The following is a 23640-nucleotide window of genomic DNA, read 5'->3' as shown; positions in this document are numbered from 1 at the left end:
TGTTAAAGTAACCAAGGTGATCTGCAGATTTCATGAAATTCCTATCCAAATTCAAATGAAATCTTTTGCAAAAATAGAAAAATCCATCCTAAAATTTGTAGGAAATCTCATGGGACCTTGAATAGCCAAATCAAAACTGAAAAAGAAGAACAATGTTGGAGGACTTACAATTCCTAATTTTAAAACTACTGATTTCAAAACAACACAGTAATCAAAACAATGCGGAACTGGCAAAAGAAACATACGTATACACCAGTGAAATATACAGACACTCTCTAATATATGGATTCTCTCTATTTAAAAAAAGAAGAAAATAGACAAATTGATCTTCATTAAAATTTTAGAAACTTGTGCATCAAAAGACACTAGCCATGAAGTGAAAAGGCAACCTGCAGAATGGGAGAAAATATTTGCAAATCATATATGTAATAGAAAAAAAAAGTAATACCCAGAATATGTAGAAAACTTCTAAACCCCAAAAGCAAAAAAAAAAAAAAAAAAAAAAAAAAAAAAAAAAAAAAAACCTAACAACTCAATCTAAAAATGGGCAAAGGACTTGAATAGACATTCCTCTTAAGAAAACCTACAAATGGCCAACGGGAATATGCAAAGACATTCTACGTCACCCATCAGGAAAATGCAAAATAAAACCACAGCGCGTTTTCACCTCACACCTGTTAGTATGGCCATTATCAAAAATCAAACAAAAAACATCAGAAAAGGCAGTAACAAGTGTTGACAAGGTCTGTAGAGAAATTAGAATCTTTAGGCACTGTTAGTAGAAATGCAAAGTGGTGCCGGTAACATGAAAAACAGCATGGAGTTCCCTCAAAGCATTAAAAATAGGACTACTATATAATCAGCAACCCCATTTTCTGAGTATTTATCCCAAAGAGTTGGAAATGGGATTTCAAAAAGATATTTGCACTCCCATGTTCATTGCAGCATTATTCAAATAGCCAAGAGGTAGAAATCACCTCCATGTCCTCTGAGAGATAAATGGGTGGAGAAAGTGTGGTGCCCACCACAGTGAAATACTGCTCAGCCTTTAAAAAAGAAGGAAATTCTGTCATGGGCTACAACATAGATAAATCTTGAGGAAATTATGTTAAGTGAAATAAGCCAGTCGTGGAAAAACAAATAACCGCCTGATTTCCCTTATATAAGATATCTAAAGTGTCAAACTCCTAGAAGCAGAGAGTAGAAAGCATTTGCCAGGGGCCACCGATTGGAGAATGGAGAACTGCTCTCCAATGGCTGTGGGGTTTTAGTCTCTAAAATTAAATGAAAAAGTTCTAGAAATCTGGCATACAACAATATATGTATAGGTAATAATACCGTACCGTACGCTTAAAATTCATTGAGGGTAGATTTTATCTTACATGTATGTTTACCAGAGGGAAAAAAAAAAAAAAACAAGCAAAAAAAAACCTAAGACACTTTGTGAAGAATAATCTTTTTGTAAATTTAGAGACAGAAAAAAAAAAATGCGTGAGATGCAAGCCCCGTGTGAATGTGTTCAATGTGAGACACTGAGAAGAGAAAGTTAAATAAGAAAGAAATTAAGAAAATTTATATTCTGCTGAATTATTCCTTATAAAATAGATAGCACATGTTTTACATTTTAGAGCTTGAACTTTTGTTTAAAAAAAATTCCTACCAGGATTTATACTTATTTGTATGAACAAAAGCAATTGGTACAAATGAAACCATCAAACAAAACCCATAAAGTGGTCATGGGACTTGCCTACTATTTAATTCTTCTTCTTCCACAATAAGTTTTTATCTTTTGGCCTGTTATCCCTGTGTGTGTGCATGTGTGTGAGCACATGTGTGTGAGTGCGACTAATTTCTTTATTCTTCTTCTTCTTATTATTATTATTTATTCTTATTCTTAAGATTCCATCTTGGTCACTTTCTCCCCCTTCACATCCTTTCCTTGTGCTATGGTGGCCAACTCCTCTTCTTTCCAGCCTCAGTGGTTCCCAAAGCCTCTGCCAGAGACCCTTATGGGGTCATGGTGGGGTCGGGGGAGGCAAAGCTATGGTTAAGGTGGACACCTCGTAGTTGAAACCCTGGCTCTTCAACCCGCACAGGTTCACCCCCAGCAACCCACAGCACCTCTCCAAGGCTTGGTCTGTCCATTTTGAAAAACAAACCACATAACACCCAACTTACAAATCTGTTGGGACCATCAGACAAGGTACAAAATAAGTATCCTTTCCTGATTTCACCTTCTGCTGAGAAGACAGCACCTCTCCGACCGCAGAGCTTAGATGGTCCACAAGACACCTCTGACTTCCATTTCCTTTCAAATACCTTCTAAGTGCCCTTATTGAGTCCTACATACATTAATTTTTAAAGTACCGAGTTCCTCGGTCACCCTTTGTAGCCTTCCAGAGTTTCCTTCTCCAGGTAAGTTGGTAACTTACCCTGCACCCTGCCTCCCTCTTCGCCGTGTCCTGGGTCACCAGATGCCCCCTTCTTTTCAAAACTTCCTTTTCAACAAAGTTCTCCATTTCTCCTGGTCTTGTTACCTGGGACAGGGAATGCAAAATTTGACCGTGGGTTGTTGGAAGCCTCTCCTTTTTGCAAAGGTGAATCACATCATATTATGAAGCCATTGTTAGTTAGGCTTAGTATTCCCACCAGGTGTGTCCTCCGACCAAGACGTGCTTACACCTGGGCAGGACAACCGAATTGTCTCCTGTACCCCCTCCCTCACACAGAATTATCGTAGAAGCCAGCCTCCGAGGAACGTACAGGAAAATTAGCTTGATTTTTCTTTTTTTTTTTTTAAGAAGAGCAGTCTTTTTATTTTCTCTAATGACAAATGAAATTCTTTTCCTTTTTCTTCCTTTTTTTTACTGTAGTCATTTGAACATTGTTTTTCAATCTCTGTTTGCAGAAGTAATGTTCTTCCTTTATTCTAATTTACTAACTTCCTTTTGCATGGCATTGCTCCTTAATTCAAAGAGTAAAATGTCTCATTAAAAAACCTTCCACCGGGCAGCCCCAGTGGCGCAGCGGTTTAGCGCCGCCTGCAGACCAGATCGTGATCCTGGAGACCCTGGATCGAGTCCCACGTCAGGCTCTTTGTATGATGCCTGCTTCTTCCTCTGCCTGTGTCTCTCCCTCTCCCTCTCTCTGTCTCTATGAATAAATAAATAAAATCTTAAAAAAAAAAGCTTCCACTGATCTCTTTAATAGCATCACATTTTCATTTCTTCCCATCTCTGTGGCTTTAAGAGCGTAATCTATAACTTTACTAGCCAACTATTGCTGAATAATGTTTTCATTTTTTATCATTCACTTTAGCTTTATGCTTTTACTACATTGTATTTATTCCCCAGAATGGTTTTACATGTTTGCTCTTCATTTCCTATTCTAATGAAGAAATGCTATTCTTTATTTGGGAGATTATTATTCTCTCTATTTCACAGGTGAAAAAAAAAAGGCTCCAAAAAGTTAAATATTTTGCAGAAGATGACCTAGCTATTCAACTTGCCGAGCTAAGATTTAAACTCATGCCTACTGAAATGTAGGCCAAACTGGAGGCATAATGCTACAGCAGAGGACAGGTGGTGACACCCCCCGCAAGGAAGGAAAGACACTTCAGGGAAGGTAGTAGCATTAATCCTCAAAGATTAAGAAGGAATTTGCTGCTGTAAGTGGGAAAGGTATGTCCAACAGAGAAGGTAGGCCTTGTCATCACAGTAGCTCTACTTCGTACAGATTTTATAAGCAGGATCCAACAGAAAATCAAAAAATGAATACTTTGTCATCTCATCAACATTCAATCTTTCTATTCTCTATATTTCCTTTTAATTAAGAGCATCGTTGTCCATCAATTGTGCCAATCGTGTTTCACCTTTTCCTCACTTACCTGCCACTGGAAAATGGAACGGAGAAAGACTTCCCCACTGGAGCTCCACCGTGCAGGGAACCCATTGTGATAACTTTGGACCAGAGAACCTCCCATCTCCACCAGTCCCATCGCAGCGCTGGCGTCCCGACCTGTGCCTTCTGTCCGCTCATCTGCTCCTCCCTGCTTTGATGTGACATTAATCCACATTTCCCCCTCTCTCTGAGTGCTTGTTTCTTGCTTTTGAGCAAGGCTCTAAAGAACTTCTCCATTATTCCCAGTTTCTCTTTCTCAGCCTATCCATTTTAATCCCCTAGACCAATCGCTCCAAATATTCCCAGGATGCCTACAGTCTGGGCCTCTATCCTTGCTGGAACTCTATCTCCGTATGTCACGTTAACCTTGTCTTCCAAGTAGTTATCTCATTTTGCTGTTTCTGATACAATCCATGCATTGAGTATGCATCAACCTGTGCATTCTATTAATCACTCTGGCAGCTCTTCAAGTTGATTTTGCTGGTCGTAGTCATGAGCTTGCCTCCTTTCTAGAATGCCCCCATCTTCATCGCTTATAGCCTAGAGTTCTCCACCACTATTCTCTGGTATGAAAGCATGAGCAAGACTTCTCATCTCTGGATTATTTATTTATTTATTTATTTTTAATAATAAATTTATTTTTTATTGGTGTTCATTTTTCTGGATTATTTATTTTTTGATGTCTTCACCTTCTAGCAGTAATTTGCTCACCTTTCATAACTATCTGCTATGTTTCCAAGTTTTTGAAACATTACTTTAGGGAAGGAAGACTATTCCACTATTTTTATCCTCTCTCTACCTCTGGCCTCCTACTGCTATTAATTACCTGGCCTCCTTTTCCTTTGGTAAGAATATGTTTCAGCCTTGCATCGTAAAATTCATTGTTAGTATCACTTTCTTTGGGGCTCCTGTCGTATTAAGTTTGTCTTTACTCAGTGCCTTTTACCTTAATGCAATGTTTTGTTCAAAATGTTCTGAAATATTAAGCTTCATTTTTGTGCAACAGCTCAACCTAAACATTCCCTTACTGTCTCTAGCAGATTATCATGAAACTAGTAGCATGGACAGCACTGTGCATATCTAATGAATCATAGATTTGACTCCTGGTGTTCAACTCTGATTTATATGGTCTGGGATACCTGGGATGTCAGTGCTTATCTTATCTTTTATATATCTTTCTACAGACACAACTAAAAGAGATGAATTAGGGATGATTGGATTCAGGATTAAAAAGCACATTTTGAAAATGTGAAGCTTGTCAAGACAAACGTTGAGACGAATTTGGTGGAGGCTCCAAGTGTTAAAATGAAATGAATGTGATTAACTCTCTGATAAGTTGAGGTACTTAGCTATTAAAAATTTGCATTTATCCTGTAATAACTGCTCAGATTTTATTTTTAAAAATTTTTTAAAGATTTTAATTTTTTAAAAAGATTTCTGTATTTATTTGAGAGAGAAAGTGTGAGTGGGGGTAGGGGCAGAGGAAGAGAGAGAATCTCAAACAGATTCCTTGCTGAGCACAGTGTGACACAGGGCTGGATCTCACCACCCAGAGATCATGACCTGAGCCGAAATCAAGAGTCAAGACATCCAACCAACTGAACCATCCAGGCACCTCTTTAAGATTTTAAGTAGTCTCTCCACCCAGGGTAGGATTTAAACTCACCACTCTGAGATCAAGAGTCACATTCTCTACTGACTGAACCAGCCAGGTGAACTGCAGCTTCTCACATTTTAAATAGTAATTGTTTGTTTTCTGCTTTGTCTTTAAAAATTTGGCAATTTGGGACACCTGGGTGGCTCAGTGGTTGAGCCTCTGCCTTTGGCTAGGGGTGTAGTCCTAGAGTCCCAGGATTAGGTCCCACATTGGGTTTCCTACATGGAGCTCGCTTCTCCCTCTGCCTGTCTCTCTCTGTGTCTTTCAGGAATAAATAAATAAAATCTTTAAAAAAAAATTGGCAATTTGTGCAAAATTATGTTGCGTATTTATAACGAGTATGTTGTATTTTGCAATGTACCCACTAGCACATGAACACACACACACACACATACACACTACTTCCCAAACCTTTGTCTTATTTTAACAAAAACCAAATATTAAATAAGTTGGGCAATCTGGAGTAATTATTGCACCCAGCTTTTAACATAGGCATGTAAATAAGTAGCGATCAACCCTGAAAACTGTTAAATCCACAGATAACATTGTGAACACTTTCATCACTATTATTATTTCTATCACTTTTTCTTGGGCCCAGTGAAATATGTTCCCATCTCTTTCAAAAAAACTCCTTCTCACATTCCAGAGTCTAACACTCTCTCATTTTTAAGTCATATATATATATATATATATTTTTTTTTTTTTTCAATCCAGGTCTCATACTTTACGGTTTGATAGAAAGAACCCTGGAGTCGAAGTCTGTTCGAATCCTGGTCTGACTCACATTTTCAACAATACTCATTAACAATTGCATCATCCTCGGGTCTACAACTTACCATCTGCCAGTCACAGAATCAAGTTCTTCCTATGCACTATTTTTTTTCAATCTTCATATCAACCTAGGGGGTTGATGTCAAATTTTGCTGTTTCCAGACAGACGTCATAGTCATAGATGTTGATCCTTCGCTGTGCAGCCAGCTGCCACTCTTTCTCAAGTGCTCTGTGAGTGGCTGGAGAGAAGTCCTCAGCTTGCCTCTGCTCTGGGGTTTGGTATGAATGCTCTCCGTTGTCAACTGCTGGACGATGAGAAGAAGGTTGGCAACTGGCCTACAACCTTCATATTACAGACCAGATCTGTTGAGATTGCCTTTCTCCTCGTTTTGCAGATGACAAAGCTAAAGCCCAGAGAGGTTAAATAATGTATGCAAGGTCACAGAGCTAGTAAACTAGTAAAATAGGGACTTAAACCCAAGTGTGTGTAATTCCAAAGAACATCACTTGAATGGTTTCATTAGCTAATATGACTTTGCCGTTTCAATTCTCTCACTCGGAAAAGGGGTACCCCTAACAAAGCTTCCCTCCTCCAACCTACAGTTGAGAAGATCATTGCTTGAATATGCTGGGATCTAGGATATCCATCCTACTATTCCTTAAATGCCTTATGTACGCACCTTATTCTGGCGGTAACTTCCCAAGAAGGGGCTTTTTATTTGGGATCATTTAGAAATCTTAAATCCAGAACCTAGGTCTAAAAGAAATTTTATCCCTTGTATCAATCTTTTGAGTCATGTTATATGAAGACCATGCTTTTCTGCTTTCAGAGTTTCAGAGACCGTATTGTGAGTTGTCATATTCTTAAGTATTAGGATAGATTTCTACTTTAAGCTGCATTAGCTCCATCTTTGTAAAATTTTAGGTTCAATTGTCTGAAGTTTCATTTTCTTTCCACTCCTCAGGCATGAAGCTTCACCCTCCGCTCGGGCTGGGTGGCCGCCCCCGCCCCCCTCCTGTCCCGGGCCTGGGTCCCATCTACAGAAGACCTATTATTCTCATTTCCCTTGCTTTTCCCAGCATTCAATTCTGTGATGCTTTCCCTCCTCTGCTTTTCATCCTAGGACTCAGACAAAGCTCTCTCTCATGAAGTGCTCTCTATCTTCATGAGCCATCTTCTTCCTGCTGCTCTCCTGGAACAATCTCTTATTTACCCTCAGCTATTGTGTCCATTTTCCTTTGTTTTCCCACCACAGCCAGAATCCTATATTCTTTCTTTTTTTTTTCTCTAACTTCAAGAAGCCTCTTTCCCATGGGCCCTTCCCCCTGACAGCCCCAAAGGCTCCCCCACCCCCATTCAGGTGAGTTAATGTGACTTGCTCCAGTGTTTTCTATCAGACCCTTTCATCCCAGAGCCTGAAGAGGGCACAGCTGCTTCTGAATCTCTTTTATTATAACAAGCTATGGGGATATTTGTCCTTCTTCACCGTGAAGGTTACAAACAGTATTACTGTGACAAGCGACTCTACAATGTCCTTGCTTCTCACACCCAAATCACTTAACAGCCTAGTGACCCAATGATGATAACCTCTTTCACCCTATGAAAGGCAGAGCCCTTCCCTTGACTTACCTGAAAAGTTACTCGCAATTAGCTGCTTGGTGCTTGTACCAATTCCTGCCTCTTGGCTCTTGATATTTATTTACTCCTCTCTTTCTGAAGATCTCCTGCTATTTTGATGCTTTCTCTTCCAGGTCCTCAACAAACCAAGTACCCCAGGTTGTAGAAATTTTTCTATATCCTTAGACTTGCACTCCTACTGTAATTTTTCCCCCACATTCCTAGGATATAGCTGTTATCAGCTGCATATTAACGGATTTAATCAATCTTATGGCTTAAAAGTCTAAAAGAGGAACTGGTTAGCTAAATCATCCAGAACAAGAACTGTTGAGTATTGCTTTGCCATCTTCCAGAGACCCTGCTTTCTATTTCTTTCGTATTCTGCTGGGCAGTGATGCTGCCCCAGCCATAGGCTCCCCTCTTCTGTTTGTCTGCTCTCTCATATTCCTCAGGACACGGTTGGCAAAATAATTAAGGACTATCTGAACCAATAATTATGACTCTTTGCTTATGGAGTCTCTAGTACCATGCTAATGGAAGGAGGGGGGAAAAGAGAGAAGATAAGAGCAAAGAAATTGAAAGATAGAAATTGAATTTTTTTTCCAGTTAAGAAGGATCTTTATTTTTTCCAAGAGAGAATTTCTTTTCTAATAAGCTGGATTTAATATGTCATCCCAAATGTTTCCTGATTTTGCAGTGAATTGCAAAGATGTAAATGTGACCCCAAAGTACAGCATTATACTGTGACAACTGTAAGTGGTAATACAATATTTTTTTTAAAAACTAGCTTATTAAGGAGACTACAAAGAAAGCAAAAACTGAACATAAATTGTTTTCTAGTGCTTGCTGTGATTCTAGGTGCTATGTCTGCTGCAACATGCACTGTTTAACCATCCCCAGATTGACTCTGATGGGGGAGGATTGGGTCACGTGACTATCTGGGCCCCAATATCTCTGACCAAGGACTAACAGCACTGGTTGGCTGACTTGTGTCAATTTTGTCATCATTTGAGTTGTGTCTGGAAGGTCTTTCATCAACCACATAGATCTACAGAAATCTGGGGATGATGGGGAGGCAAAGAGTGTTAGATAAGTTCCACTCCGGCAGGTATCCTATAAACACTGGCTGTTCAAACTATATAGTGTGCCTGAAAACTTGGTTAATGCTATCAATTAATCTCTGCATGTTGCCACAAAATTCAATCAAAATGTGTCATTAACTCAAGGAAAGCTTTAAAGGACGGAAATGTTTCACATATCAAAGTGCATAATCGAATATGTTTTCAGGACATTTGCTTCAACAGGAGTTTCAGAACGAGATTGACTGAACAATTATTTGCTAAACCAACTGACTACTTTCAGAGAATCAGCCCACTGATGTATTGCACATGAGATTATCATGACTTGTGAATTTTTGTTCACTACAACTTGACATACTGAGAAACAATCCCATGCTCAGGACTGTTGCAAACCAAGGATTTTCCAGAATCTCATCTTAAAAATTTAATAAAGACTTTGTATTTTTAAAAAAAAAAGCTGCAAAAGCAACATGTAAAATAATTGTCAAATCCTGGTTCAAATTAGGTATAGTTTAAATTTTATACAGTTCCACTATATTCAATTCTGGTTCTCGTGGTTTAGATAAGCTTCATCATTGCTGCCAAATTCAAAGGAACTTTGAAATGATAGATATTAGAAAACTTTTTATGTCCAATTTTATTACATACTATGAATAACCATTAAATATGTGCCTTAAATTTATAATAGGCCTACTTCTAATCATAAAACTTTACACACCCACTGCAGAGAAGTCAGAGGGAAAATAACAAGGAAATCAAATTAATTGATATTAGTGAAAGATAACTGTTATTTTCATTTGAACATATTTCATTGGCCTTTTCCTAGATGAGTGCCAGGACTTAACAAAATTGAGATCATATTCCCAACACAGTTTTGTACCTTCTGTTTTTACCTCATATATATCCACACATTATCAATAACTACAAATGGTCCACTATATAACTGTTAGATCCATTATTTTGTCATGTACTGTTAGATAAGTGGAATTATTATTTTTAGTAGAAAAATATCATGAATGAAAATACTATTTAATAAAGAATTCTCTTCAGGAGTCTGAAGAGAGTGGGAAATAAAGCATGGGGAAAAATCTTTCATTCAGCTAAATATTTATCTTAATCTCACTACAAAAGATTGGAAATCAGAACTAGACTGAGTATTAAGAGAAAAAAAGGAAAGATGTTGAAGAATTTTGAGTAATATTGTGTGGCCTTAATACGTTATTAGTCATGACAGATGACTAACAGAAATAAGTTAAAGATGGCTAAAAGAGAACTTGAAGAAGAAAAAAATTAATGTAATTATCAGGAAAGGAGAATCTAAAAATAGAGCTTTTGAGGAAGATAGCTGTACTTCACACGTACTGAGAGTGAAACCATCTCAAAACAGCCAAGTGGAAATATCTAATAAGCAATTTAAAAACTAGACTCAAAATTAGCTAGATAGCAAGACCAGAAATAATATTAATAGCTTTTATTTTACCTAGCTCTGACCATGTGGCACTCGCTGCGTACATACTTTCCAGTAACTACCTATATATACTGCACACAAGTTTAACTTGAGAGAAAAAGTCTATGTCTGGGGCAACTCAGCAAATGGAGTAAAAGTCAAGAGATGGGATATCTTGAGGTGTGATGGCAAGAGAAAATGAAGTCACTTTAGGACATGTAGGTGAACTGGTATCAATCATTTTGTGTCCATGTATCATTCATTCAAGATGAAAAATCAGTAGTTCCCCCAAAAGAAAGTCAAGGTGATGTTAAGAAGTTAGAAGAATGAGTGCCAGGCACGAAAAACAACAGACCTCACTACAGAAAATGATTGTTCCAATAACAATGACAGTCAAATTGAACTCAATGAGTTCAGGCATTGTACCATGGTTTATATCCTCACAGCAAATTTCTTCTTTTTTTTAAGATTTTATTTATTTATTCATGAGAGACACACAGAGAGAGAGAGGCAGAGACACAGGCAGAGGGAGAAGCAGGCTCCATGCAGAGAGCCCAACGTGGGACTCGATCCCAGGTATCCAGGATCACGCCTCAGGTGCCAACCGCTGAGCCACCCAAGGATCCCCACAATAAATTTCTGATGCAGGTACTCATAGAAGTTTCCTGAGTCTGAGCAACAAATGGTCACAAGCCACATGGCTTAAACACCCAGAAATTTATTTTCTTACAATTCTGGAGCGCAGGAATATGCAGTCAAGATTTCCATAGGCTGTACTCCCAGCAGGACGGGAGACTCCAGGGAGATCCTCCCTGCCTCTTTCAGCTCCTGCTGGCTGGCACTTTCCATGGCTGCCATGGGTTGTGGCCACCTTACTGCTACCTCTGCCTCTTTCTTCGCATCACTTTCTCCTCTACTGTTTGGATCTTTCTTCCATGTTTTATAAGCACACCATTGGATTGAGGGTCCAACCCAAGATGATCCATCTCAAGATCCTTAGTTTAATTACATCTGCAAGGATCCTTTTTTCCAAATAAAGTAATATTCATAGGTTCCAGAGATTAGGATGTGGAAGTATTTTTTTTTTGGAGACCACCATTCATCCCACTACAGTATAATAAGCAACTTTATTGTAATGTTAACTACGTGGAATGTGTGTAAACGAAAGCTTATAGGTTTAGCAACAGTCTCACAACTACACAGTGAGGACAGCCGTATTCAAACCCAGCTGGTCTAACTCCCATGTCTATGGTCTTACCCACCACGCTGTGTGTGATACACAGAGCACAGGAGATGAAATAATGTAGAATAATAGTCAGAATCAAAGATCTAAAAGAAAATGCTTCTACCAATATCAGAACAGAGAAAATGACCACCATGAACTATGGACGTCACCAAGTTGGGGTGAGGATGTATTGTTTGTTACCATCAAGACCACACTGCCTATACGTATTTGTTGCCTAAGTGAGTTGTTTGGTAAACTGTATAAATTTGATTTCACACTATGAGAGTCATAATTAATCTTTTTAAATTAATTTGTTTATTAATTTATTTGTTAATCTTTATGTTAACTTATAGATCCATCCCTGAAATAGATGGGCCTCAGTTGCTACAATTTTAGACAAAAGTTTAGTCCATAGAATAGGAAAACCAGAAAAGGAATTCTCCATGAGAATGGTGCTTGGACAATATAAATCTGTGTCTAAATTAAATTACTTGTTATATCTATACATTTTCTAGAGACATTGCTGGTGCGTTATTAATTACACACAATTACGTTGCAAGGTATGTGTGTGTGCATGTGCATGTGCGCATTCGCTGCTCCAAGTAGACTGTAAGACGGTTGAAGGCGGGCTTCTACTCTCAGTACGTAGGATAGCACCTTGCCTGTAAAATAAAACCAGTAAACATTTTTTGAGAAACTAATTTCTTGACCTATGCAAGTATCTGACCTATCAACATCAGACACACATATATTATTTAGTTAGTATAAAGCTGCCTTGCTTTTTTCTTTTATTGTCCATCATTTTGCTAATAGAAGATGACAATTCAAACCCTAGGAAATTTCCCCCAAGGGATGGTAACACTGGTTATGATACACGATCCAAACACCATTACTGCAAAATTCTAGTAAATACAACTTTGAAATATTGTTAATAATCAGTGTAGCACTTATAAGAATTGATCACATGAGGAATTCCAGGGCAATTGTTAGCTTACTATATTTGGGGCAGTGCCATTCTTCCTTGTTAAAGATGTGCTAAGACTGTTAGGGAGATCTATGCTGACCTTTTCTTACGTAAACATACCACTACCATAGGTAGCCCATTCTTACACACATATTGATTTTTCTCCTATTTCCCTAACTTTTCAAATACACAGACTATTCCTTTCTTAAATCTCCATGTCAAGGAGATGTTCTTGACCATCCCATCTGAAGTAGCTCCCATCTCCTACCACCTTGTTTTATTTTCCAATATTGTTTTATTATTTAAAATTGTCTTTATCAAAAAAATTGTCTTTATCAAAAAAAATAAAAAATAAAAAATAAAATAAAATTGTCTTTATCACTTCTATGCTCACTGGCATTGTCTGCCTTCCTTCCACTGTTTCTGTTATTCCTAGAGTGTAGAATAGTGTCAGGCACAAAGTAGGTCTTCAGTAAATATTTGTTAAATGAATTCACGAATAATCAAATTCAAACTCTTATGTATAATTAAAGCCCTGTGTTAGACTAATAGGGTGGTCTGCTTCTTGGCAAATACAGGAAAGACGTATAAGAGAAGAGGAGAGCTCTAGGTAGCTCTCAAATGACACTGCAGTTTTGGCTTTTCTTTCTGGTACTATTTTTTCTATGGGCCACATCTTTCCCTGGAGGTATTTAGAACCTTCTGCTATTTCAGAAAACAGCAGCAGAATTTTTATACTTCGAGAAAATAATTTTCTGATAACAGTCATATTGCTTCGTTTGACACTATACATTTAGCTGTAAGAGGTGTCACACTATAACTTAAAATTCCTACTTGATATCTAGGGTTAACCAAAATCTGTTAGAAATGATTGTCTCGTCCAGGATAATGTCGGTCTCTGCAATCAGACAGAGGCCCTTCTTCTCACTCTCCTCCAGCTCCTTTGCCAGACTACTTATTGCTAATCTAACAGTCGGAGATGAACTGTGACTTTGTCCATGTTATCACTATCACAAATTTAGCCTGTGTTCAGGACGCACTCTCGTCATCCCGTGGGTATAGGAACCACGGCCTCTCTTCTTTGCAGGGTTATTCTCTGCAATTGCCACAGTCCCTCACGCACAGACGGTCCTTTTTCTGTTGCACAAAGGAATTGTCAGGAAACAACTGCCAGTTCTCTGCTTTGCTCAGGTCTCATGTTTGACTCTAGGAAAGCAAATGTGTGTAAGAGACAGGGCTGGGTGTCTAGGACAGATGCAGGAGAGAACAGGACTCCCGGGTTATGCGCTACAGACAGAGTAACCGTGAAAATATTCCCATCCATTGTGTTAGGACAGATGAGGAGCATTAACCCAACCCACCCGGGTTGAGAAGTGGGGGCAGGGTAGGTATCAGATAGGTTTGAGGTACCACCTCTGGCTTCTTCACTTCTCCTGAAGAACAAAGTTTTGTCTACTTAAAAATACATACCAAAAATAAATTAATTAATTAATTAATTAATTAATTAATAATAAATAAAATAAAATAATAAAATAAAATAAAAATACATACCAAAAAAATTAAAAATAAATAAAAATACCTACCAAACAAATCACGTCAGTGGATGTTTGGTGTTGCTTCCTCTCGCCCAGTATGCAGCCAGGATCTTTTTCCTGCCGGTTCCTGTAGGTATAGATAGTGTTTTTACTTATCTCCTTGTCAGAGAATTAAATGTTCTCTTATTCTCCAAAATTCCCTGGAGAAAGGCAGGTTATATTTTCATTTACCTCTGATATCGGTAATGATTTTGTTGAAGGATGATGGACACTAAATGTGTATTATTTCTCATCCCCTCTGCCGTTCAGCCAGGATGAAGACTTGAGGCAGGCACTGCTTAAGACAGGGAGATAGCCAAGTCCCTGATCTCCAGAGACTAACATCCTGGGGATGCACAGGGGGTAGGAGGAGGCTGAACAAATACACAGGGTAATTTCAGCTAGTAATAAGAACTACACGGACTATAAGACAGGAAACAGTGTAAGTGGGAGGTTGAGAAGAGCTACTTAGCTAGAGTGGTAAGGAAAGGCAAAGACCTGGGAACAACAAGCAAGTGCAAAGGTCCTGGGGTCAGGGGTAAGAATACCTTGATTGAGTGATTGAAATAAGACTAGTGTGGCTGGACTGTGAGAGAGACAGAGAGACAAGACAGAGACAAAGAGGGATATGACAGGATAGTGCGAAGGTGGACTGACACCAGTTCTACTTTTTATCCCAAATCCCATAATGCATTACAATCACTTTTTCACGTGTGCATCCTGAAATTCTAGCTGCTGAGAACATATTGACACTTTTTTAAAATTTTCTATTAATGCACACAAAAAGTATTGAAAATATTGAACTGTGCATGAAAAAGAAGCTGTGAATATTGATTGACGATATGCAAAATGTTGGAAAAGCATCAGAGATGAGAGAGAATACTATAAATATTTGATGTAACCGTACACATATGACTCTCGTTCATGTTAGGTACTATGGGCCTTGCAAAAGCACGAACGTTATTAAATGCATCCATAGATCCTAAGTCAACTTCATGAGGTTTTAACTTTAAACCCTAAGTATCTTTCTTCATAGGCACCTCTTCTCAAAAATCACATTCTTAAAATCACATTTAAGGTATTTATTTTGGCTAACTTTTAGTGAGCTCTTAAAATATCCTAGTCACTATGCACACTCTTTATATGATAGCTAATTTAATCTTCCCCACAATCTTATGAACTAGAAATCATTGATATTCCCATTTTGTAGATTATTAGGGAACCAATAATAAGGTTAGGAAACTTGCCCAAAGTTACACAGAACAACACTACGCCTGCTTACACCTTTTAAATCTGTGGTGAGGTCACTCCAATTCAACCTGCAATGTCCAGAAATAAAGTCAGCCATCAAATGAACCTAATGCTTATATTTATAAAAGGAATATTTTCCAGATCATTCTTCTTTTATAGAGGTTATACAGAATTGCAGGTAACTATTTCAGCTCTCAACGTGTGCAAAGAAAAAAAAAAACACTTCTATTTTTCTCCAATCCAATGTAAATTTAATGTAAACCACCTGTCTTCCTCTATCTATCTATCTATCTATCTATCTATCTATCTATCTATCATCTATCTATCTATTTATCTAATAGGGACAGAGCACAAGCAGGGGGAGTGGCAGGCAGAGGGAGGGAAGAACAGACCCCCTGCTGAGCAGGGAGCCAGATGTGGGGCTCCATCCCAGGGCCCTGGGATCATGACCTGAGCTGAAGGCAGACGCTTAACTGACTGAGCCCCCCAGGTGCCCATAGTCACCTGTCTTCCTAACAGCATCTGAATCTCAGTCAACCTGGGGTGCTCCCTTTTCCCTGAAGTTAAAGCTAAGTTTTCTCCAGTGTCCAGGCAGTGGGGGGAAGAACATCCCTCAAATTGATTGCATTTGCATCTGTTCCTCAGGAACCCACAAGAGTTCCTACTGAGTCATTTCTTGTTTATGCTCCCCTTGGTGGCTCTAGAGCCTACTCTGCCTGCTGCTCTAATCTTCTGCATGAAAGCATGAAAATCGTCTGCTCCCGCATGCCCTAAGAGGCATGGTAAGCTTGGGTATGGTGCTACCCAAGGCCATTGTTCATACACATTTTATTTCACTGATCTTTAACACTCAGGACACTGGGAACTCCATGAGGTGATCAAGACCCTGGACACATCCTGGAGCCACTTCCTGCCCAGGGTCTTCCTGTACACAGAGCCACTCCTGTCCTGGGTCTTCCTGTACACAGAGCCATTTCCTGTCCAGAGTCTTCTTGTGCACAGAGCTCCACCTGGGAAGGGAGCAACCAAAGTCTCTACAGTTAGACTCCTCCAGACCCCTTCTGGGATATTTTTGCCCTGATCTGGGAAATCAGCCAACACTTGCATGAGGTACAGGGCACTCCTCCTTTCTCAAAGACCCACAGTATCAATGTCCGCCTCTTAGTTTCTCTTTGTCCCTCCCTGAGGCACCCTGTCCATACCTGGTGATACGCGCGGAACTTACATCATGTACTCTCCAGAGTCTATTGTATATTTGGTTTCACGAGTCCCATCAGTTTCTGTCTACGGTCTCTGCTTTGTAAACTCAACAGCCAGCCAAAAAATTCAATGTTAAGATTTTTCTGTTGCTTTACTTTTTCCTTGAGGCAATGCATATCTAGCTATTGAGTCCATGAAAGGCCAAAAAGTAAAAGAAAATATTGGAGAAATTTATCTTTATATTTCAAATATTATATTATGGCATAGATGCAGTTGGTTAGCTCTCCAAGAAAAACCATTAGTGAATATAATGTGAGAGGATATATTAGTGTTTACCAATATCTCATCTTTGGAGAAATAGCAATATTTTTGTTTTATTTTGTTCTAGACAGAAATACTAAATGCCTTGCTTCAATTCCAAAGTGTGTGTGTGTGTGTGTGTGTGTGTGTGTGTGTGTGTAGGTGGGATGGTTTCCTATATCCCATACCACCAAACAATTGTTGAACACCAGTAAAGTGTCTTACAATTCAACTCAATTACAACACTATCTTGGCAAATTGAACACCAATAAAACATAAATTTATTAAAAAAATAAAAAATAAAAATAAAAAAATTACAACAGTATCTACCTGTAGATAGCATCAGGGCCCACAGGTTAGGGGCTCAGTCCTACAGGTCTGCTCCCCCATCCTTCACCTTCTCACACACACTTCAGACCACCAGTCACACAATTCCAGGTCATCACCTGTGCTTCTGAGCAACCATCTATAGGCTAGAGGTTCCTACAACCCCCTTCTTGGGTTCAATTCCTCTGCTAGAGCAGCTCACAGAACTCAGTAAAACATTTTACTTACCAGATTCCAGGTTTATTATAAAAGGATATAACTCAAGAAGATCCAGACAGAAAAGATGCAAAGGGCACCATATAGGAAACTTCCATGCCCTCTCTGACCATGCTGTTCTCCCAGCACCCCTCACCAACCCCAGAAGCTCCAAATCTCGTCTTTTAGGGTTTTTTTTTATCACAACATTGTTTATTATGTGAATTTTTTACAATACAAACAAAAAAAATACAGAAATTCAAAATATGAATATAGCTAAATGCAGAATGGTGACTTTTTTTTTCTTTTCAAGAGGCCATGATTCCCATTTCTAGTGAAATAAAGAGACGGCACATAGGTAGAAATAGGTTGGTCGTTAGCTTCACAATTTTGCCTAGAAATGAGCTATAAATGCATTTTTCCCCCTGCTACTTACCATAAAGTAAGTAAAAAGGGAATTAAAGGAAAGTTTCCTTTTTGGTTCCTACCATATGAAAGATGCTACATTCTATTTTAATGATGTATTTAACAGCATGACAAAAATTATTATTATTTTTTTGTTCTTGATGGAGATTAAGATGCCTTGTCTAGGTTGTTGTGTACTTAGAAACTAACAGCTCTAAGTACCTTTCCTACATTTTCTTTCTTTCTTTCTTTCTTTCTTTCTTTCTTTCTTTCTTTCTTTCTTTCTTTCTTTCTCTCTTTTTTTTATTAAACAGATGTCTTCATTTTTTTTTTTAGATGTCTTCAATTTAATGCAAGAGAACATTTTACTGTTGTCTTTTAGGTTTTTATGGAAGCTTCCTTACAAAGGCATGATTGATCAAACCACTGGCTACTGGAGATTGATTGAACTTCCAGCGCCTCTCACCTTCCCAAAGCAGGGGGAGACCTGAAAGTCCAATCCTCTAATTATATGGTTGGCTTTTCTGGCGACCATCCCCCTACCTTTAGGTGACCCAGGCACATTCCAAAAGTCACATTAACATAACCAAGGGCACATTTGTCACTCTCATCACTTAGGAAATTTCAAGGGTTTCAGGGGCCCTGTGCCAGAAAGGAAAATGAAGACCAAACATATATTTCTAGTTTATAAATCACAATATCACAGATATAAAAGAGGACAGGTGACAGTAATACCAATCTCTAAAACAATTTATAAAAATGTATTCTTGTGCTATATTACTTTTAAACTATCCACTGCCTGCTTCTCATCTAACCCAGAGAGTATTTTAAGGAATAGAATATGATCTTCCTATATAGAGTTAAGAATTTACCAATGTTCTCTTGAGTCTATTTCTTTGGTTACAATTCTTCTTAATGCCAAGGTAAATTCATCCTTTGCAAGAATTCCCTAATTCTTCCGTAATCACAATATTCCCTGAAGTCTCCTCTCAGAGTTGATCTACAGCACACAGTCCTCCTTTGTTGTTGTATCAAAGGATGACCACCAACGTAGTTGACAAACCATACTCCTGTGTTTTGGGTCTTTTTTCCTTTCTCTCACAATGAGTAATGAATGGGATTCATGTAACTAATTCAGCCCAGAGTCAACAAAATATCATGTGGGTAGGATGCTTCTGCTATAAAGAAACTAGCATTTACTTGGAAATTTCTCTCTGTCCAGTACCAGCACAGGACCACTGTATAATCTGCTTTCTAATTTAATTTTGAAACCAGATTGTAGCATAGGTATTATTATCTTCATTTTACCTGTAAGAAAACTGAAGAAGCATATCATAGTTTCATAGTAAGGAGAAAAGTTAGTATTCAAACTCATGTATTTTTTAATATGCATTCATGTTTCTTCCTCTTCACTGAAAAGCTGAATATCTGTTAGAAGAAATAACAAGAAGATATGAAAGAGTGGCTCTTGAGTGATGAAGAGAAATGTCCATAATGAGCAAAAATATGGGAGACTGTAAGGGAACATGAGAAAGGAACTTAAGCATAAATTTGAGTTGGAGGTACCACAGATCTTCAAGCTTATGGGAATTCCTATTATATTATAACAAATGAAAGACAAGAAGACCTGAGCCCAAGGCAGGGCAATGATCGAGAGCCAGGAGAAGGAGGAAAATCCTAGGGATGTCAGTGATGTAGATGGATGTATACTGCTTTGCAAAAAATGGCACATACAGAGCCACCAGCGGGCACTGGTTAACTGGCTTTCCCACGTTGGGTGCAAGAGTCTTGACTAAAGTTTCAGTTGGATCCTACTAGAATGGGTGTCCTTTTTTAACCGTACACCTAGACTTTAGTTTTTATTCTTTATCAGATTTGGAAATTTTATAACAGTTTTGTACAGAACAACTAAATTCACATTTACTAAAGGATAAGTTTAAATGTATGTTCAAAGACCAACAAAAAGTCATTGTTTTTTATTTAACTGTCCAGCTAGAACTCCAAGGTGGTGCTAGTCGCAGATGCCAATCCTTCCTCAATGAGGTGAGGCTCTTAGCCACGTGTATTTACAAAAAGTGCTTTGGTCTCGGTCCTATCCAGGTGCTTCCGTTGCCTCTGCGTGTGCATGTGTGCAGGATTGTGTACACGTTCTGTTCTTCTGTGTTTTATGCCAAAGAACTCGTTTCGTCTCAACTGGATGCCTTGCCCTGTCTATTTGGATGTGCTATCAGTCTTGCCATCTGCAATCATCAGCATTCTTCAGCCATGGTATTTCCATAACTTTAGCTTTTTATCTTTGTTTTTCTACGTTCTACTGCAGGGATCTACACACATGTGGAAACCTGAAAGGATGACACACTCTTCCAAACACGCACTGGGAATGATCTCTCCACAAACTACTATTTTAAGCAGGATTTTATATGTTGCCATGAATTACAATAGGAAGAGAACAACTTCTGGATTAATGTTCCCTCCGTAAATCCCTCAGTACAAAACAGAAAGAAAGAGAAGGAAGAAAGAGAGATAGAGAGAGGAAGAGAGGAAGGAAGGGAGGGAGAGAGGGAGGGATGGAGGAGAAGGGAGGAAAACATGATTATTTTTGTACCACTGAAGGTTTCTTACACCTGCAGCAGTTATAGTTAAGGCAGTCTGCATTAATTCATCTGAATTTGCTATTTTACCATCGCACGCTAACTTATTTATAAGCTATAGAAGCACACACAAAAATAAGTTTCTTGAACACAGCCATAAACCAATGTTGATTTTTAATTTCCTTTGAAAAAGATATATTTTATTGCCTACTTTTAAAATAAAATTCTGTTCTGTAATAAAATGAACAGTGAAGTACCATCTTCTAAAAAAAATGCAGAGAGCTGGCCATTTCTGATTTTTTTTTTCATTTCTGATTGTTTATAGAAAAACTAAAATGATTGAGGAAGAACAGATAGCCAGGTAGGTACAGGCATAAAACTTGGTTGGGTGCTCATGCTGATACTTACACAAATCACACTTAACTATGTTATGCTAATTCTAAAATGAATTTGATCAATATATAACATTAACCTTCACTGTCTTCACTTTAATCTTGAAATGTCTCTTTACTATATTGCTAGAGTATTTTGTAAATTCATTCATTCAACAAATAAACCTTTCAACAGAGACTGCATCCAAGGCTCTGTGCTAACTTCCAGGTGATGCAAAGATAAATGATTTCCAGAATCTACGCACAAAGGCTAAAATCACATAAATATCATAGTTTCCTTTATTTATTTATTTATTTATTTATTTATTTATTTATTTATTTATTTATTTATTTATAACATTTTTGAAAAGATTTATTTATTTGGAAGAGAAAGCCAGTGAGCTTCAGCGGTGGGAGGGGCAGAGGAAGAGAACCTTCAAGCAGACTGCCCACTAACGGGGAGCTCCAGAAAGGGGCTCAGTGTCGCAACCCAGGGGATCACGGCCCGAGAGATCATGACTGGAGCGGAAACCAAGAGTCTCACGCTCAACCGAGTGAGCCACCCTTGTGCCCCTATAATAGAGTTTTACATCTTCAGTGCCAAGGTTGGGTTTCATAATGCACTGCTAAAGTTTAGATGAAAAGGAATGTTGATATTTTCAGGAAAGCAGGAAAATGCAATTTCAAATAACTCTTGCTCTTTGTTCCAGAGATATACAGAAATGGTCACCGTATTACCCCAGGGTGGATGGCAAGTTCTTTCTGTCTAATTTCTTGTGGTTGGAACTCATTTGACACCAGCTCATTTTTCCTGCCAGCACAGTCAAGGTGTTCCGTGGGTTGCACCGTGAATGCAAGTTTATGCTGTGCTGGTGGAGTGAGGCTCCGGGCAGGAGGGCTGGCCCACAGAGTGTGGACAGACCTTGCTTTGTGCCACAAAACACAACAGCTAAATCAAACAGGGGCTTTTGGTGGATGATAAAACCTCAATGCAGTCAAACAAATGTGTTCTAACTGCAGTGGCAAATATTTTCTTCCTCCTGGCTGCCAGCTTCTTTCAAAGAGGATTCCCAAAGGCTTTTTGTCTTTGGTTTAGGTTTTGTGGGGGGCAAATTAATTCATGATTTGTTGTTATTAAAAAAGAAGGAAAAAAAAAAAAAAACAAGGCAAATCAAAACAAAACAAAACCCCTCTTTCTCCAACCTTCCTTAAAATACCCACAGGAGCCCACCCAATGGAATGGCCTGAAACAAAACACTTTTGTTCAAAGCCAGTAAGGCTGGCGACCTGCAAGGTCTGCCCATAGCTACCTGTATCATGGGTAGCTGCAGAGAATTATGCAAACTGGCAAACTGGGTACATTTCACTGTTTTTACAACAATATGTTTTATTGTTCTCTCGCTAAGTTCTTTGCCGAGGGCAAGGAGCACTGAAGTAGCTGGCGGTGGCCCAGACACAGCTGTCAGCGGGAGCCTTACCACTTCTGGCATCACTTTTTTAGCCAAGAGGCACTGCGATTGCTTACCAACAAGTCACGATGAGTTGATAATGCAGGTGGACTAACTCATAAATATTTCAGCATTTGAGCATCTTTTTCCATCCATAGCGACCTAATATTACAACGGGTCCTCTCCTATGATGGGCAATTAGAGACAGGTAGGAGCAACTCTTGAAAATCCAGGAAAATAGAGCTACTCTTCACTAAGCACACTGAATGGCTGATCGACCGGGGCTGGAACAGAACACTACTGAAAATTAAGCTTCGTTTAAACACTTTTCTTAAGTCTATACTATTTGAGTATTTTTTGATTGTGAACTAGTTATTTAAAAACATGGATTTGCTTCTCTAATGATGTTAAACCCCCAAAGTGAATTACCTGAAATGAATCTCAATAGGTAAGAAAGAGGGAAAAAATGGATTGTGTGTGACTAGAGGCAATCCATAGGATGGTACTTGGTATGTTGAAAGAAGTCCCCCCTTGAATTTTCATCAACTCTTCACCATTTGAATTAAGTGTTTGACAATTACTAATATTTTACTTAGGGGTATCCCATTAAAATGGATTCTTTACCATCTTCATAATGCTTTTTCCATTCTTTAAAGAACTATATGGGCTACAAAGCCTCGTGTAACATGTTGCATGAAGAAGGTTCCACAGCCTCTCTGGCACGCAGCTTCGGCCACCTTCTTTCCCTGCCCAGGGCACTTAATTCTTCCCCCCTTCCCTACTCTTTTTCTTAATGTTTCATCCAAGCTTTCAGAACACACTAAGAGAAAGGATCTAGGGCACTTGCAGCTATGGCAATGCCGTGGAGTATGTGAGCCAGATTGTGGATGCCAACCCTGCAGCTCACCGTATATGGGGCTGATCCTACTTCACGGTGCTGCTTGGGGATGAAATAACACATACAAGGCTTCAAAAATTTTAAGGTGGAGAGAAGTAGGTGTTATTGTATTTCAGTGACAGAGAAAATAATGTAAATATGTCACATTTTGTGCTTTGATCGGAAATGCTTCCAAATCCAGAGTCTTCCTTCATTCAATTTTAAATCAAGTGCTGAAAATACCAGAATAATTTCATTCTGGAAGGGAGGGCAACCAAGGCAAAAACTTTTTGGTATATTGAGGTTGGTTTATGTTCCCGAAGCAGAAGCAAAGTAATTTGCTTTTTCTCTCCAGTGAACATTTTCCTCTCTGGATTTTCATCCCAAACACACTCGGAGACTAGATATTTTCAGAAGTATATAGAATAAAATAATAACTG

At 38.6% G+C, this 23640-nt stretch overlaps 1 long non-coding RNA gene across 2 annotated transcripts in view; it reads right to left on the bottom strand.

Annotated features, from left to right (window-relative positions):
* Window positions 1-11005: 11005 nt before the first annotated feature.
* The window catches only part of LOC144315286 (uncharacterized), a 64610-nt gene continuing 51975 nt past the window's right edge, over window positions 11006-23640 (bottom strand). For both annotated transcript variants that reach the window (XR_013381031.1, XR_013381030.1), the window contains 2 exons: window positions 14245-14323; window positions 11006-12359 (listed from right to left, as the gene is read on the bottom strand). This is a non-coding gene — a long non-coding RNA (uncharacterized LOC144315286). The remainder of the gene's footprint in view (window positions 12360-14244; window positions 14324-23640) is intronic.

This window comes from Canis aureus, chromosome 6, assembly GCF_053574225.1.
Source record: "Canis aureus isolate CA01 chromosome 6, VMU_Caureus_v.1.0, whole genome shotgun sequence".
Lineage (NCBI taxonomy): Eukaryota > Metazoa > Chordata > Mammalia > Carnivora > Canidae > Canis > Canis aureus.
The sequence above is the reverse complement of the archived record's forward strand: the minus strand, read 5'-3'. Positions and strand labels throughout refer to the sequence as shown.